Below are 16553 nucleotides of genomic sequence, written 5' to 3' on the forward strand. Positions count from 1 at the left end.
ACAGACTAGAAGACTCCTCCCCCAAATATGCCAGGCTTAATTTTCTGCTTCACAGAGCACAGCTAGTGTGCTAGCAAGGCCCTGTGACATTTTCCACAGCTCGCATTGCCAACCACTAGAAGCCTGTGGCAGTTCTTAATCTATAATATACAAGCTGACAATTGGTGCAGAGAGGTTTATGTAATTCTTGCTAATAGTTCTCACTGGTGATTACATCACCACCAGAGAATCATAAAGGCTGAACTGGTGAAAGCTGAGAAGTTGACACTTTCTTCCCAGGATGAGCCCCGACACACCCCTTCAACTCTCTGCTTCACAGACTGCTTGCAAAACAACCTCTGATTTTTTTTTTCTAAATGCCAAGAATAATAAAGCACTTTTGTTGAGTGTGCTGCCTCTGGTGTGTGTAAAGGCTGTGATTTCAATCATCAGTATTTCTACTAAATGGCCTATGTTCATTCCAATGTCTTCCAAAGAGTATCAACTAATAAAAGAATGGCATGCCTGCATTTTAAAGATGTGATAATCAGATCAAATCTATAATCTGAAGAATTTATGATGACAGCAGTCAGAGTCAATGGAATTGAAGAACTTAATGTATTGTATGGGCAGAATATAGTTCAGGATAGAGTTCTCTGCAGTGTCATGGTCACAAATATATATGTGCCACCAAAGGCTGTTAAAGGTTGAGGGAAATGTGGTTTTTCAAATAGTAGCACTTTGGTATCTTCATCATGTTCTAATACCTATAAATGACTCTGTGTGTGCACAGTAGTAACTCATTTCCCTGGCAGTGTGCTGAAAAGGGATTCTAAATAAATCAACATTTTAGCCAGCTGGAACAGGTTTACATAATCAAATTCAATATTATATTAATTTATATGAAAATTATCAATGTTTTGTTGTTTCTCTCTTACCTTCGATGTGGTATTACCTTTCAAAATTAAAGAATGCGTATGTTGACATCTGTCCATGTTAAGATACTGCCTTAGAGGCCCTCTTGGTAGGATAGAGAATCACAAGAACCCGGAGCATCTTACACTCTGTTGGTTGAAATTGTTATCTGCATGACTGAAACTCGTATTTGTTTGTCTGTGACAGATTCAATTATTTTTCTCAGTAGACTACGAAGTCCCCAAGGGAATGTGTATGATATGTAGAAAAGAAGGCCTCTGCAGAAAAAGTTAAGAGTGGGTATCATTTAAGAAACTCAATTCCATTTAGTTCAGTTCATTCAAACTCACTGGTTGGTGACTGGAGAAGACATCATCATCAGTAAATGCTGCCATTTTATAATTATGCAAGAGCAGTGTGATTGCGTTTACGCTTCAAATCTGGAAAACAACTTTTGAAAGGACACAATTCCTTCAAACTTTGTACCTTCACCAAATGTCAACCCCTTACGTAACTATGATATAATTATAAAATCATGAATATTGATGTTACTTATAGACTGCTTCAAATGTTGCCATCATGATATACTTGTTATATTTCTTGGCTGTCTTGGGTTTTTCAATTATTCTCATGGCTCCCCCCTTCTGTGACTTAGTGAATTCCCTGAGACCTTTTCTTTCTTAACCTTGATGTTGTAAGAGTGCCAGCTATTTGCTTTGAAGAATATCCCTCAATTGCTGCGCAAAGTTTTCCTTTCTGGCTAAATTCGAGTTGTTTGTCCTTTGTCTGACTATCATGGAAGCTACGGGGTGTGGTCTCAGGTGGCTCTGGAGGCCCAGGGAGATGAAAGTTACTCACCTGGTTGATGTGGAGAGTGTCATTTCTTTTTCACTGCCAATTTACATTTTTCCTTCTCTCTTGGCTACTAAGTATCTTGTGGGAAGGTCACCTGGAACTATCTAATATCCTATTTACTCATTTATTTCCCCTTACTTCTTTTAACACCCAGAAATTATCTCTGCTTTCAAAACAATTGATAATGTTTATGGGAATGTTATTTTCTTTCACATTATTCTTTCTGTGCTTTTCCACGTGAATTCTACACAGAGAATGAGTTAGTTCATCCTCACACATTCAGTCGGTGACTTATCTATAAAACAGACTTTGGGTATTTATTTTATTCTGCGCACACTGCTCTGGACTGGGCCACAGTTAGGTTCGTTCCCTTGTTCCTGTGATATGATGATATGCTATGGACCTCTGAGCTCTGGCTCACTCTCAGCACCACAGTCTTTGCAGTCTTATCTTGCTTGTTTCCCTCCTCTTGTTCATCCCCATTACATACCCCAAATCAACTGTTCCCTCTGAGATCCTCCATTCTTTTGCCTGAGGTGAGATCACTGAAAACCAATGTGCTCACTGCACTGCAGCCACTGACTGGAGAGAAAATGTGTAACCGTAGACATGCGCCAAGAAGCACACGACTCTGCAGGTCACCATGCTCATGTGAAGATGCACGTTAGTGTCTTACTAATGGCACCACAGAATGCTTTCTAAACAGTTCCCTTTCATTACGTGCACCAGCTTTTAGAATATCACTAGGCTATGTTTACTGTACAAAGTGATGTGGTATTTGGCATTTTCACAGATGCTGTTTCCTTGCTCACCTCCATCCCTCGGGTAGCTCCTCTCTTGTCAGCTCTCGCTACACCTGATCTTGGCCTATCTCTCCCCAAATATTAACTTTCTATTTTCAGGCATCTTGTTATTGACTTACACATGTTTAGTTGTCACTCTGAGTGTGGTTTGCTTGATTAATTTAATGATAACCAGATCTTTTTATTTGTCTCCAAATGATGTCATTTCTTCTTCTCTATGGCTAAACAAAACTCTGTTAGAAAGAAAGGAAAGGAGGGAGGGAGAGACAGAGAGATGGAAGGGCATAGGGAATGAGGGACAGAGGGACAGAGGGAGGGAGAAAGATAGAACCCAAAGTTTCATTCAGTGATAGACATTGGAGCTGATTCTGTAATGTCGGGGTTACCAACAGTGGTGGATTGGCATGCATGTATATCTGAGGAATGGTGACTTGGGTTTCTATAATTATATACCCAATAGTGGAGTAGACAGATCATACAGTAACTTTTGAATGCTTTTATTTTTATTTTAGTTTTGATTTTTAAAAAAGGTATTTTAACCTACAATTCTACAACAATGCATAAAGCTTCCTTTTCTCATATACTTTCCAATATTTATTTATTTTTTGTTTTTCTCATAATAGCCATTCTTACAGATAAGGTACAGTGTCAGTGTACCTTGAATTTTGCTGGTGGTGAAATGTGTTGAGCATTTATTTTAATACACATATGTTCATATGTAATACTTTTTTGAACTGTTGATTTACCCATTTGTTGGTTGGGTGTTTGGGGGATGGGTACTTCAGTTTGGGGGGATATATATTATTTATTATTCAATATATTAAAGATTGATCCACTATCAAATATCTGGTGGCCACAGAATTTCTCATATTCTATAGGTTGTCTCTCCACTCTCCTGGTGGCTTCCCATACAATCCCATTCAGTAAATTCTTGTTATTAATTTTTTGGACTAGTGGTACTCACTTCAGAGGTCTTTGCCTATGCCCACACTGTAAAGGGTTCTCCATTTATTCCAGGATTCTTGGCCTATGCTGTAAAGTGTTTTTATAGAGCACTTTGACAGTGGCATATCTTATACCCAAGTATTTGATCTCTTTTTATAGCTGATTTGTTCAGACTGAGAAACTTCAATTCTTTGTCATAAATACACCTAATCGATTTCACGGGACTCCAATGAATCATAAGGAACGTTCACAGTCTTATTCCACCAGGACAAATAAGTCTTTATTGAGAGTATGGTATGTGTGTAAAGATCTTGTCATTAGACTTGGCATATGTGACATAATAATGTCCCTAAATGTTACTTACTTTGACTCCATTCTTTCTCTAAGTGTGACTGCTTATTTGTAATAGAAGGCACATAAAGGTTCTGAATTTCTGAGTTCTATATGCTATCATATTGGTTGTTTTAATATTTGATGTTTTCTGTTTACCTTGTTCTGGTTCATGTCACCCATGGGTACAGAGGTCTCTTCCTCTTCCTTCCCAATTCAGTGTGTCTGCATGTCTCTTGAAAATCATCTATTTTATCTTCATTTCATAAGGTGTACATAGATGCCTATAGAGTGGTTTCTCATAACTTCATTTCATTTTTTTTCAATAGTTAGTTCCTATGTAATTTCTCATTATTTTTTAATGTCTGACATCTTCATTTTTCTGGACAGTTTTTGTTTTGCTTATTTTGCTAAAGTTCCTTTTTAAACAACCAGGGTATTGATATTTGAGTTCTCTTTTTCTGATTTACTTTTGTTATTCCCTCCCCCCCATTTTTTCTTTAGCTGGAAATATAGTTTGTTATTTTCATCATTTCTTTCACCTATGTAAAGTATTCAATTCATCCACAAAAAAATTCAATGTTTAGATCAAGTAAATTTTTTTTCATGGAAATAACTCATTTTAAAAATGAGTTTATTTTCCTCAAGTGGGGAGGCATAGCAAGGCATTGTGAAACATGTCTGTCATGTCATCTCTGGAGATGGGGACTGGACAATGACATGTTCATGATTAGCAAGTGTTACTTAGCCAAATCCTGTCTCTAAACTAAACTAAACTAAACCAAACCAAACCAAAAAAGTAAAAGTAAAAATAATTAAAGTAAAAACAGAGGGGTTGAAGAAATAAACCAATGAACCAGGGCAGAAGCCAGGCAGACATGAAGCTTCAGATCCACTGATTTCTTGCCATCTGACTGGCACATTCGGAATGTGCTGAGTCTTAGTTTCTTTGTTTGTAAAACAGAAATTAAAATGTCTCTATGAATAGTGAGATGATTTCTAACAAACACCAACCAAAGGCGTTGTACTGTATACTCAGTAAATACCCTCCTACTTCATAGCTTTTAAGCAACAAGAGGCGAAATGGAAAGGAAAGAAGAAGGAAGAGAAGGAGAGAGATTTTGAGATAGACAAGCACAGCAAGTTTCCATTGAACACTACAAAGTGCTTAACTTGGGGCAACTTTATTTTGTTTCACAGGTGTCTGCACAGAACATGCACAGTTCTCCCATAGAGGTCAACTACTTGGCTTGACTGTCATAAAGTGGCAGGAACCCTGACCATATGGGACTCAAAGATCCCACCCTTCATTTTATTCAAAATACAGAGTAGTGCCCTCTTCTTGATACTTGTACTTTTTATTCAGTTTTAGTTATGCATGGCTGGTCAATGGCTAACATATTGAATAGAAAATTCCAGAAATTAATATTTCATAAGTTTAAATTTTCTCTGTTCTGAATAGCATGGTGAGATGTCATGCTGTCTTGATCCATCCTGGATGGAATGAATTATGCCTTTGGCCATGTAAAAAATGTCCTGTGTGACACCCACTTTTGGCTACTTAGAAACCATGGAGTAACTAGTTTCACAGTGTTTGTGACACAAGTAAGATTTCATTTACATAATCATGGCCCAACTCAAGTGAAGTGATACTGGAAGTTTTATCACAGTATAATGTTACAATGACTCTATTATAATAGTAAATTTTAATCTATCACTTTATCTAATGTATAAATTGAATGTAGGTTAATTATGTAAATAAGCAACTATAATAATCATTCACTATTATCTTAGGCATAATGCATCTATTGGGAATGTTAGAATTATTGATATGTTATTTATAGTTAACACATAAAACAAAGAACATTGTTGACTACCCTAGCCTACTTGCTAAAAGATCGGCTCCAGGAGTTGTCTTGCAGATGTATCCTTTAGAGCTGGGCTCTACAACTCTCCATTTTGATCTCTATAGACAGGACATAAACTGAACAGGTTATATCCAGAACATATGCATAAAGACATATATGCATGTAATAACAACTCATGAAAAAAGAGGCCATGAACTTGAGAGAGAGCAAGGAGGAGTATATGGGAGGCGTTGGAGTGAGGAGACAGAAGACAAATGATATTATGTTATAATCTCAAAAGTAAAAGAAATAATGGAAAAATTAGAAATTTCAAGATGTTCAAAAAATGACAAGCTATAACTGCTGTGTGGTTAAATGAGAGCATGCCATGTGGAAAGAACAGCTTTGGCGCTCTGTGAACAGACTCCCATTCTTATTTTTTCTTAACCACCTTCTCTGTTTCAGAAAACTGTGGGTGATACAATTGGGTCACTTCTAGTGACTGCTACTCAAACCTTTCCCTCAAACCTTTCCCTGGGACACTTTCTTCAAAAGACCAGCACACATCCAGCTTGCCCAGATATAAAACCAGATTAATGAAGGTCTTCTAGAAGGGACTACATTAGTCTCACCCGGACTGGTAAGAACTGAACATACCTTTGTATTTAATGTCATCATCTGCTCTGAATTTTTTCTACTTTTTTATTGATTTGAAAGACACATTTCTTTTTAAAAAACACCAATGCATTGGATGATATCTTTATTGGTACTCTGTAGCAAACACTCATTTATTTGAAGGCGTTTTAGTACACACATAAAGTAGACAGAGTTAACATTCACTGTAAGTAGAATTTCCTAACAAGCATTCTTCCTTGTAAAAATGTGGTACAATTTATGAAACCTCTAATTGCTATAGTCTGTGCTGATTTTTACCTCTGTAAAGTCAATGGCTGTAAAATGGGAAAGCAATTTCTCTAAAATTGGCTGTGATGAAAATGTGTGTATTATAATTACTTATATGCAAATTCTTCCCTACCTGGGTTTCCCTCCCCGTTTTGCTAGTATCTATAATTCATTCCCAAATTTCTTTCTTTAGGTTTGATATATTTTGTCATGATATGTAAAACTACCAGATATTCTGATCAAGGTTTACTGTCAGAGAATTGAGGCTGGGAAGAGACAGAGTTGCAACCAGATGGTAGAAGCAGGAATCTTTACTGTAGGGACTCCTGAGGGAGAAGATGAACGTGAATAAAGATAGCGCTGCATCTTCTAGGCACACAGTGGCTTTCTGAGACCAGAAGCCAAGGGGTGAAAACAAGTGATGGCTCATGACATGAAGCCAATGGGTAGCCAGAGGTTAGGACATGGAGGCCATCCAAAGGATTCTCCTCTCAAACATACTAGTTATTCTTCACCTCTTCTCTCTGTTACTCCAGACCTATGTCAGTGCCTGTGAGACATAAATCAGAAAACAACTGACTTTGTAGATAGGGCACAATCTCCTGAGGTTCACATTAATTTACAGTGTCTGGCAATTCTTCATATATTTTATGGGTGACAGCAAGGAATCATTTCCCCAATGTTTACTAGTAATAAAGGCCTGGAAAACGGGACCTGGGAGGTTGAAGGTATTTAAATGCCACGGTTTACAACATGCTGACTGAGAATAAAGTTTCCTGAAACAGATCAAGGATTCTAGTTCCAATGTGGACCCTGCTACCTTCTGGGCATGACTTCTGGGAAGTTTTGAAAATTAAATAAACTAATATATAAATAGAGTCTAATAGTAGGTCTGATAATAATGTTCAATAGATAGGCATTATTTTATAAAGTCAATGTACAAATATTTAAAATAATGTTTTAGGCTAATTAATCTTGTTCTTACTTTCTTCTATGAAGACCTATGTTTCTCGTCCTGAAACTCTACTATGATACATATGTTTAACTTCCAATAGCAGTTGGAACACATTACTAGAGTTCTCTAGAGTATTACTGATTGGGAACTCTTAAATATGCTGAAAATATGCCTAAAGTCTATTAAAGCTTAAGTTTTTATCACCCTTCCTGTCACTGTTCACATCTTGATTTACTGAGCAGAGTATCGAACTTTTCTAAGTCCCCTTGTCTTTGAAACAAGAACAGTAGGTTGTTTATCCCAAACCCCACGAATAGTAAATGTTACAAGGCAGAGGGCATGGCACCGAATTAAGGCATTCAGGTTAGGCACAGTGACTATTAACTATCCTCATTGTTATAAGTGTCCTTCCTTAGTGCCTGATCAGCCCCCTCTGCCGTGATTGCTCATGTGGTTACTCTACTTGGTTTTACTGAAGTGTAGGTCTCATGTAGCTTAGGCTACTCTCCCACTGCAGGTGTTTGTGGTCTAACAGTTGTTGCAAGCCTTTAATCTGTGAAACCAAAAGCATAATGTCCCATACTGGTTTTTGAAACATTTGAAATTTAGCTTTTGAAACATGATGCTTCACCATCATTTAAATCCCCTAATGCTAGATATGTTCAGCTTAAGCAAGAAAAAAAAAAAAAAAACAACTCATCTTGTGGTGCTACTTAATCATCTGTATGGAAAATTACTTCCAAATGTTATCACTTCCAGGGTTAGTTATAAAACATTGATTTTTTTAAAGTCACCTTACACTTTGTTTCTTAATGGTAGATTTTTCTGATTCTATCCGTATTCAGAACATTGAGACACTGACTCAGTCTTCCAACTCATATGCTAAACAGTCAGTAAGCAGAGTTCCACCACCTTGTGCAATCCTTCCTCTAATCCTTTGGTGTGGCCCTCTATTCTGTCTGCATGGTCTTGAAGACCGGAATCTGGCTGGGTATTCTAACTTTAATGCCAGCTCTCCTGTTGTTTAGGATTTGCCACCACAGATGTGTTCTAGGAAGCTAAGAACCTTCAGTCCACATTTCATACATCATACAAAACTGAGTAAAGGAATTTGGGGAAACAATAAAATCACATTTTAGATATTTTTTCCTTCCATTTGATGTTTTATATTTGTTTCCAGTACAATTTTAAGTAAATTAGTTACAGGAACAAGTGGTGGTAGGAATGATATACTATATCTCCAAAGATGTATCTTGACATTTGTGGCTAAATATTAAATATAGTAATCTTCAGTAGTGTTAACTCACTTGTTTATGTGATCTGGGCCTATGCCAGATTATTTGTGACAAGAGCAATGAGTTAAATTATTTCATCAAATCATATAGAACCAAGTAGATCATAAACTCTTTCAGTGTAGGCAATAAGGATGCATGAAATCAGCTGCACAGTATAACTATTTTCAATGAAAAAATAATCTCATTAGTTTTAGATATATTAAAATATTTATTTACAAATGTTTAAAATGTAAAATTTTATAGAGTATATTTTATCTATATTACTAAATCTACTCTTTTATGTTCCTAAAATATAGATGACTAATTTAATTAAAAGATTCTGGAAATACCAAGAATTAGGGGATACCACCATCAACATCCTAAAAACACTCATTGCCAAAATTAGGGACTCAGCACCAGCTATATTCAGAGATATGACTTGTGGGTCCATTTTAATTCCGTAGACTGAAGAAGAAAATTCATGTTCAGTAATTTAATTCAGGAGATGATTTGAGATGAGTTCAGTTTGAGGATTTTTTTTTTTAACATGATGAATAAAGCAACTTTCTCAAAGTCATACCATCAAGAAATGGGAAGAGAGACAGGCACAGAGATGGAAAGACAGAGAGATGAGGAGGAGTAAGTATGCAAACATCTAACTTTGATCAACACCAAATTTTCGCACCTTAAGCATCGTAGCGTGCTTTTCATTTCAATGATCTATGAAAGATCCTGAGACAAGAATTTCCTCCCTTCCGAGGTCCAAGGGAAACCTTTCTTGAGTTTTATATCTGACAGGAATATGTTAATAATCAGTTTCTCAAACACCATGAGCAAAATATTGTTTCTGGAGAAGACTGGAGTAGGCAGAGTAAGACGGGAGAAGAGATGCAAGAGAGACTCTTACACCACTGGAATGACTTTCAAGACATCCTACTCTGTCTTCTACAAACAAAAACTCAACTACTGTTTTGCTTCTCTAGAGGAAGAAAAACGTTTCAGATCATTGGTTAATGTAAGTTTTAGATGGTTAAATTATTATGCCTTTCACTGCATCCATTTTTATTCAGTATTGATACTGACTTCTGTTATGCCCACTGATAATCCAATTTTCTTATTAAGGTGCTAAATGTGATCCAACCTCTCCACTCCATGAGATCCTGCACATCCTTTCTGACATGATATGTTTCATGACCCTCCCACCCAGGCACATTCCTTAATCTACCAGATCGGAGTTGTTTCCCACATTCAGTTCCCACTGCTTAATCTGACCTCCCCTGACTGCACGACAGCCAAACTCAAGGCTTCTGCCAGTACCTGCCATGCCTGTCCTCCAACCCACAGGCCACTCATATGTCACACCCAAGGTCTCTCTACCCAACTGTCCACTCCAACTCTCTAGGCGTAGATACAGACTCGCATCCTGCATAGCAGCTCATTCCCTGCTGTCCCTCTGACTCCATTCACCGACAGCCATGCAAACCTCTAGACTCAACTCCCCTGCTCATCTTCTCTTCTGCCCTAACCAGCTCTGTTTAAATCAGATATAGAAGTAAAAAGAGAAGTCCATATGCCCAGATCCCATTGCAGACATACAGACAACTTGATAGATCAAGCCAATATCTTCCCTCCAAATTCTACCAGTAATATTTACCTATATGAACTCCAGGACATGTTTTTGGGTTTTTTGATTTTTTTAACCATAAACTTCATCAAAAAATTTTAAGAAATTGAAAGAAGACACAAAAAGTAGCTCATTGAAATTAAGAAGAAAGAATATAAAGAAAATATATGCCCAGGTGATTCCCAGGAAAACATAAGGCCGATGGAAATGACAAAGACAATTCATGCCTTGAAAAAGGGCACACAGAAGAGGACTCAAGCTGAAATGAAAATGGAATTAAAAATGTAATGGCCAAGTAGAATGGCTGATGCAGAAGACAGAATATTAGCACTCTAAGGTAGAATATCTAGAACAACTTAGCAAAAATCATGAGGTTTTTAAATACAAGAAAGGGACACATAGGAGTATGGGACACTATATAAAACCAAACCTTCAAATCATAGATAAAAATGAGGGAGAAGATACCCAAGTCAAGGGCATAGATCAGCTCTTCAACAAGATCAGAAAAGAAAATTTCCTCAAACTAAGGAAAGACTTATAAACATAAGACGTGCACAAACACCAATAGGAAAAAGCAGAACAGAAAATTTCCACAGGATACCATAATTACAACACTCATTATGCATAACAAAGAACATATAGTGAAAGCTGCAAGAGGGGAAAAAAAGCAAGTCACAAATAAAGGAAAACACACTGGAATGACAGCTGATTTCTTAATGGAAGCTTTGAAAGCCACAGAAACTAGAACAATGCATTACAAGTTCTAAAAACTCATGGCAGTCAATCTAGACTGATAGATATATCTAGCAAAATTATGTGCCATAATTGAAAGGGGAAAACGTTCTGCCATATAAAAATCCTATCTGTCTGTCTGTCTGTCTGTCTGTCTATCTATCTATCTATCTATCTACTATTCATCCTAAAGCAAATACAAGTAATATTTCATGCTAAAGAGATAAATGGACATATCCAAGAGACAGTGGGAAGAAATACAAAGCCTTAATTATTAAATCACAAAGTACACTGAGAACACAAAAACACCACCAAAACTCTACCACATGATGAGCACAGTTAATACATTTCAATAATGATTTTAAATACATGACTACCCACCATGACCAAGTTTATTTTATCCCTAAATTTCAGACATGGGTCAACATACAAAGTCAATGAATGTAATAATACATATGAATGGACTTAAGTAAAGATTTATATGACCATCTCAATAGATGTAGAAAAAAGTCTTTAATAAAATTCAACAAGTCTTTAGGATAAACTGAACTAGAGACTGTAAGGCTAGAAGGAGCATACCTAAAATTAATAAGATATATATATATATATATATATATATATATATATATATGAAAATTACACAGCCAATAGCAACCTGAGTGAATAAAAAGGAACTTGAGTGAATCCCACTGAATTCAAGAATGACATAGGACTGGCCACTGTCACTCCTTTTCAATACTGTTCTTGAAGCACTAGATGACGTGATAAAACAAAAGCAGGGTATGGGTATCAATGGAAGACAACCAGGGAAATAAGAAGTCTATCCCTGTTTCCAGATAACATGATACTATACATTAGAGATATCAAAAGCTCTACCAGAAAATCATCTAGAAATGATAAATAAATTCAGCTATATGACAGGATAACCATTATGCTTGTGCAGAAGTCAATGGCTTTTCTTTTAAACCCACAACAATCATACAGAGGAGATCATAAACATATTTTCATTCACAATATCTAGAAATAAATCTAACCAAGGAAAATATGGCCTTGACAATGAAAACTTTCAATCTCTGAAGAAAGAGACAGGGAAAGACACTTGGAAATAGAAAGGCATTCCATGCTCATGGGTTAGTAGAATTAATATTGTGAAAATGACTACCAAAAGCCATTTACTAGGTCAATGTCTGTGTGTGCATGTGTCCCTGGCCATGTCCAGACCCAGTTCTTCTCACATGGAGGGCAAAACCTCTAACACTAAGCCTCTCCTAACCCCAGTGGATTCACTTTCTAGGCATGATTGAATATTAGAGTAGTTTTCTTTTTCATATCTTTCTAATGCATCATTGGATAAAACAATTTAGTTTGACAACATATTTTTTATGTTGGCTATATAAAAATAGTCCGTGTATGTTGCTATTGACAGTGCTACATGGGGACTCTTGTTAAATTCATGTTAAAGGTATAAATACAGAGTTCTATTCAGTCCTTTATAGAATTCCAATGAAAACCATCTCGTGTGGACACTACATTATACATAGTAGTTTATTCTGAATGGAAATTACATGTCTCTTCTGTCTAGTTTTACATGGTTGGCCTCACAGTAGATCTTACATAATCAGAGTACATGTTTAGCTTTGACTCTCAACATATTAATATTAAATATTAAATCCATGTTGTTTGGCTGAGTGTTGAAGGTTTAGAAATCCATAGCATTGCTATCTGTGAAATTTTTGGTATCCATGAAGACTTGGCTGGCCTCAGATTCACTATGCACGCCAGACTGACTTTGAACTCAGAGATCCAACTGCTTCTACTTCCCATGTGCTATAATTACAGATGTGCACCACTATGTCTGGCTTTTGTCAATGGAAATTTAAACAATAATTTTAAACAAAGAATCAGCCTGTGATTTTAGTAGATCTGATAATAAATATATTTAATGAAATATAAGTATATGGTAGTAAATTTATTATAATAGGAGATATTTAAATATAGAGAAGCATGCTCTGTCTTAGACTCTGACCCAGTCCAGGGATTGCTAATCAGTATACTTGACAGACAATACCAGACAGAGACAAGATCACCTGGCTGCTGTAGATATCACCAAGGCAAGGTATTTTGCCACACTGCCCCCTACCACACAGAGCATCTCTGTGGGAAACCTTTTACTGGAGCTATTGTTTCCTCCACAGCCCACAGGGTAGAGATGTCCTGATGGCATTTCAGTCTTTAAAGGTTGTTCCTCATATTGATTTTTAGATGTCCCAAGGGCATATGGAGAAAGCACATTTTCTTCCAGAAGAAGCTTTTTTACCTTGGCCCCTAAGGTCTCCATGCGCCTAGCCTCATCAGGGTAATTGGCAGACAGGGATCAATATCTGAAAACAGTGAGAACAGAGCCTTATTTCCCATTCCTGGACAACAGGGAATCTGGCAATAACCATTGGCCTCCAGTTTCCCCCAGCTCTGCTTTGCCTCCTGCTACCTGGTAGAATGGCATAAAAAAAAAATGTTTTCTATAACAAAAAGCAAAAGTGAAAGGTATATAGAATTGATGAGCTTCCAGTTTTAATGCCTGAACCATATTATTATATTGCCAGCAGGAAACGTATAGATATAAATGAAAGTGTGTCCCTGAATTATTTAGGCTGATGAAGGAGCTGGTGATTTATGGGTGCCTAACCCGAGTCTTGTCTGAGCCTAATCTCATGGGATTATAAAAGCAATCTGTATTAGTCAGTGTTTTGAGTCACTGTGAACAAATACTAGAGAAAAGGAACTTACATGAGAAATATTTGTATGGCTCACAGTTCTACCATCCATTATGGCTCAGAGGGTGGTGGAATAGAGTAGAAACAGAGAAGGAGAAATGCAGGAGGAGGTGCTGCCAAGATAGGTCTCCAGCAACACAACTCAGCTTCTACTTCCGTACGCCTGGGACCCTCTCATACTTCCCAGGATCTCTTGTTCAGCAAGAGATTACCCATTCATTATATTAGAGCCCCATAAGCCTACTTCGTTCTGTAAACAGCACCGCAGACCACCCCTTTCTCCAGCCTTCTCTCACCCCAAAGCAGTGAGAGTTCAGAATAACCCACCTCACCATTGGTCTGTAGCATGTTAAATGAGGGCTGTCTTTAATAATTGGGCACTCGGGGCTGTATATACACTGTTGAGCTTGTGTAGTGAGTTATGGTTAGAAAAAATTTCAAATACACAAGCAGGTAAGACATCTTTGAAGTCCTGCTTTCAACTTGAGGCTGTTTATATCTAATAAATATCTCAATCAGTGATTTCGTGGACTGGAAACTGTTGTGCAGGTGACTGTAGTAGGAAATAATACATTTGCCTAATAATCTATGAAGTTATTCTCTTACCTTATATTAAGAAATACTGCTCTCCCTGATCTAAGGTTATCTAACTCTTTATTCATTCAACTCTGACCTATGTCATCATTTCAAACGATATAAACAGCCATTTGTACTTTCCTTGTGAATTTCCAGAGACATGCTGCTATGATCTGCTATGTTGCTATGCTTACTCATTACTATCCGCAGTCCTTAGGAATAATAGGTGAGCGATATAAAGGACTGTGAATGATGGATGGATAAACATAATTGATGCGCATGGAAAGGGCCATTTAACAAGCCACTGTTACAATGAATAGGAATAGACAATATTTTTACATTTCAAATCTAGATAATCCTGTGATAGTTACACTAATGTAATGGAGAGTCATTGAGACCTTCAAGATTCACCTCTCATGCTAAAGACAGTCAGGAAATTGATTTATTTTTTTTCTGGTGACTGTTCTTTATCTTGAATTCAATAGAATGATGAATGAACGTTCTATTTTGTAGTTTTTGACTATTTTAAAATTGCATTGGTGTTTCAAACACACATAATTATAAAAAATCTAAAAAAAAAAAACAAAGAGAAAGTTTGAGGTTGTAAATGAAGTGTGAACTCTGGTAGAAGACAAGATAGAAAGAATGATGCAAGGTACAACATTAAGATAGATTTTCATCCCAAGTGGAAAACAGGGGGAGAGAGCCTGGTCAAAGGAAACAGACAATTAACAACCATTCTGAGTTCTCCTAATAATGTTTTAGGGGGACTATCAGCTTATACATATAATTATTTCATCTTTGATTGAACGGGGTGGTAGTTTTTCTTATTAGTCATGATTGACATTTAGCATCTAATAATACAAAGATTGCTTAGAATGTATAATTCTTGAAGAGGAGTAGAGCTAAGAAATTATCTTAGGAAATGCATGCTTATAACTGTTTTTGCAATGGTTTTAAATTCTATTAGCTATAGTAGATGAAAGTTTACAGATGTAAGTAACTGTTAGCCTCACAGTTTCCCAAATATCAAGTTACAAATCTCTGTCTTTCTGCATTCCATGATAGTTGCATGCTTCATAGATGCTTAAGGCATTTATGACCTGAGATTTAAAAAGGAAAAAGAAATCACTACAATTGTTTAACTACAATTGTTCTTTTAAACTGCTTTCTCCAGATCAACTCTTGATAGTAATATGCAACCTAAAACAAAGGAGAGCTGACATTAAGTTTTAAATTATCCATTGACCCAGCTGCTGTGCAAAAGAATATTTAGTGTTGTAAGATGATTTTGTTAGGATTAACATAGGCCCTTTGGTGTGAGAATTGAAGAATCTTTCATAACATATTTTATAGGAATTTACCAGCCATTTGGATAGCTGTACTCTCTTTCCCTAAACGTCTCTGTATCTCTTTTATTCTGTCTGTGTATCTGTCTTATCTGTGTCTTTCTACACTCAAGCCTACCTTTTACAGCTCAATGGCCCCAAAAGTATAATTTCTATAAACTTTTTAAATTGATCATACATAAATTGCTTTCTTATTTCCATGAAAATACAGAAAACACTTGACAAAAGGAGTTTGAGGGAAGATGAACTCATTAGCTTGTATGTTGAGGGTGCATCCCATTGTGTTGGAAAGGCACAGTGGAGGCTGCTCACACTTCATCTTCAGGAAGTACCACAGATGTTCCAACTCATGTAATAGTCCCGCCCACGTGTAGAATGAGTCACCCCATTGCAACTTACCAAATTCAGAAAGTCGCTCACAGATGTGCTGAGATGGTTTTATTTTCTAGGTGATTCTAGGGCCCATCAAGTTGATAATACATCGCCAGAATTGAGGCCCTGTGGACTGTAGTGGATTCCTGAAAAATATCGGTTTCCCTTGAATGAGTCGTTTGTATGTAGTTCGATAAGCAGTAAGGAAAACAATATGTTTTTGAAAAACACAGGAACTGCTTTTAATGCAAATATGTGGTTAAAGTACCTAACAAGGAAGGGAGGAAATGGGACGTTGCCAACCCTGCTCATCAACTTAC

General features: G+C 36.7%; 1 protein-coding gene across 6 annotated transcripts in view; it reads left to right on the forward strand.

Annotated features, from left to right (window-relative positions):
- The window catches only part of Dlgap1 (DLG associated protein 1), an 826285-nt gene that overhangs the window by 101216 nt on the left and 708516 nt on the right, over positions 1-16553 (forward strand). For all 6 annotated transcript variants that reach the window (XM_021186024.1, XM_021186022.1, XM_021186023.2 and 3 more), the window contains exon 2: positions 6140-6314. The gene's annotated coding sequence lies outside the window, so the exon portion shown is untranslated. The remainder of the gene's footprint in view (positions 1-6139; positions 6315-16553) is intronic.

This window comes from Mus caroli, chromosome 17 (genome assembly GCF_900094665.2).
Source record: "Mus caroli chromosome 17, CAROLI_EIJ_v1.1, whole genome shotgun sequence".
NCBI lineage: Eukaryota > Metazoa > Chordata > Mammalia > Rodentia > Muridae > Mus > Mus caroli.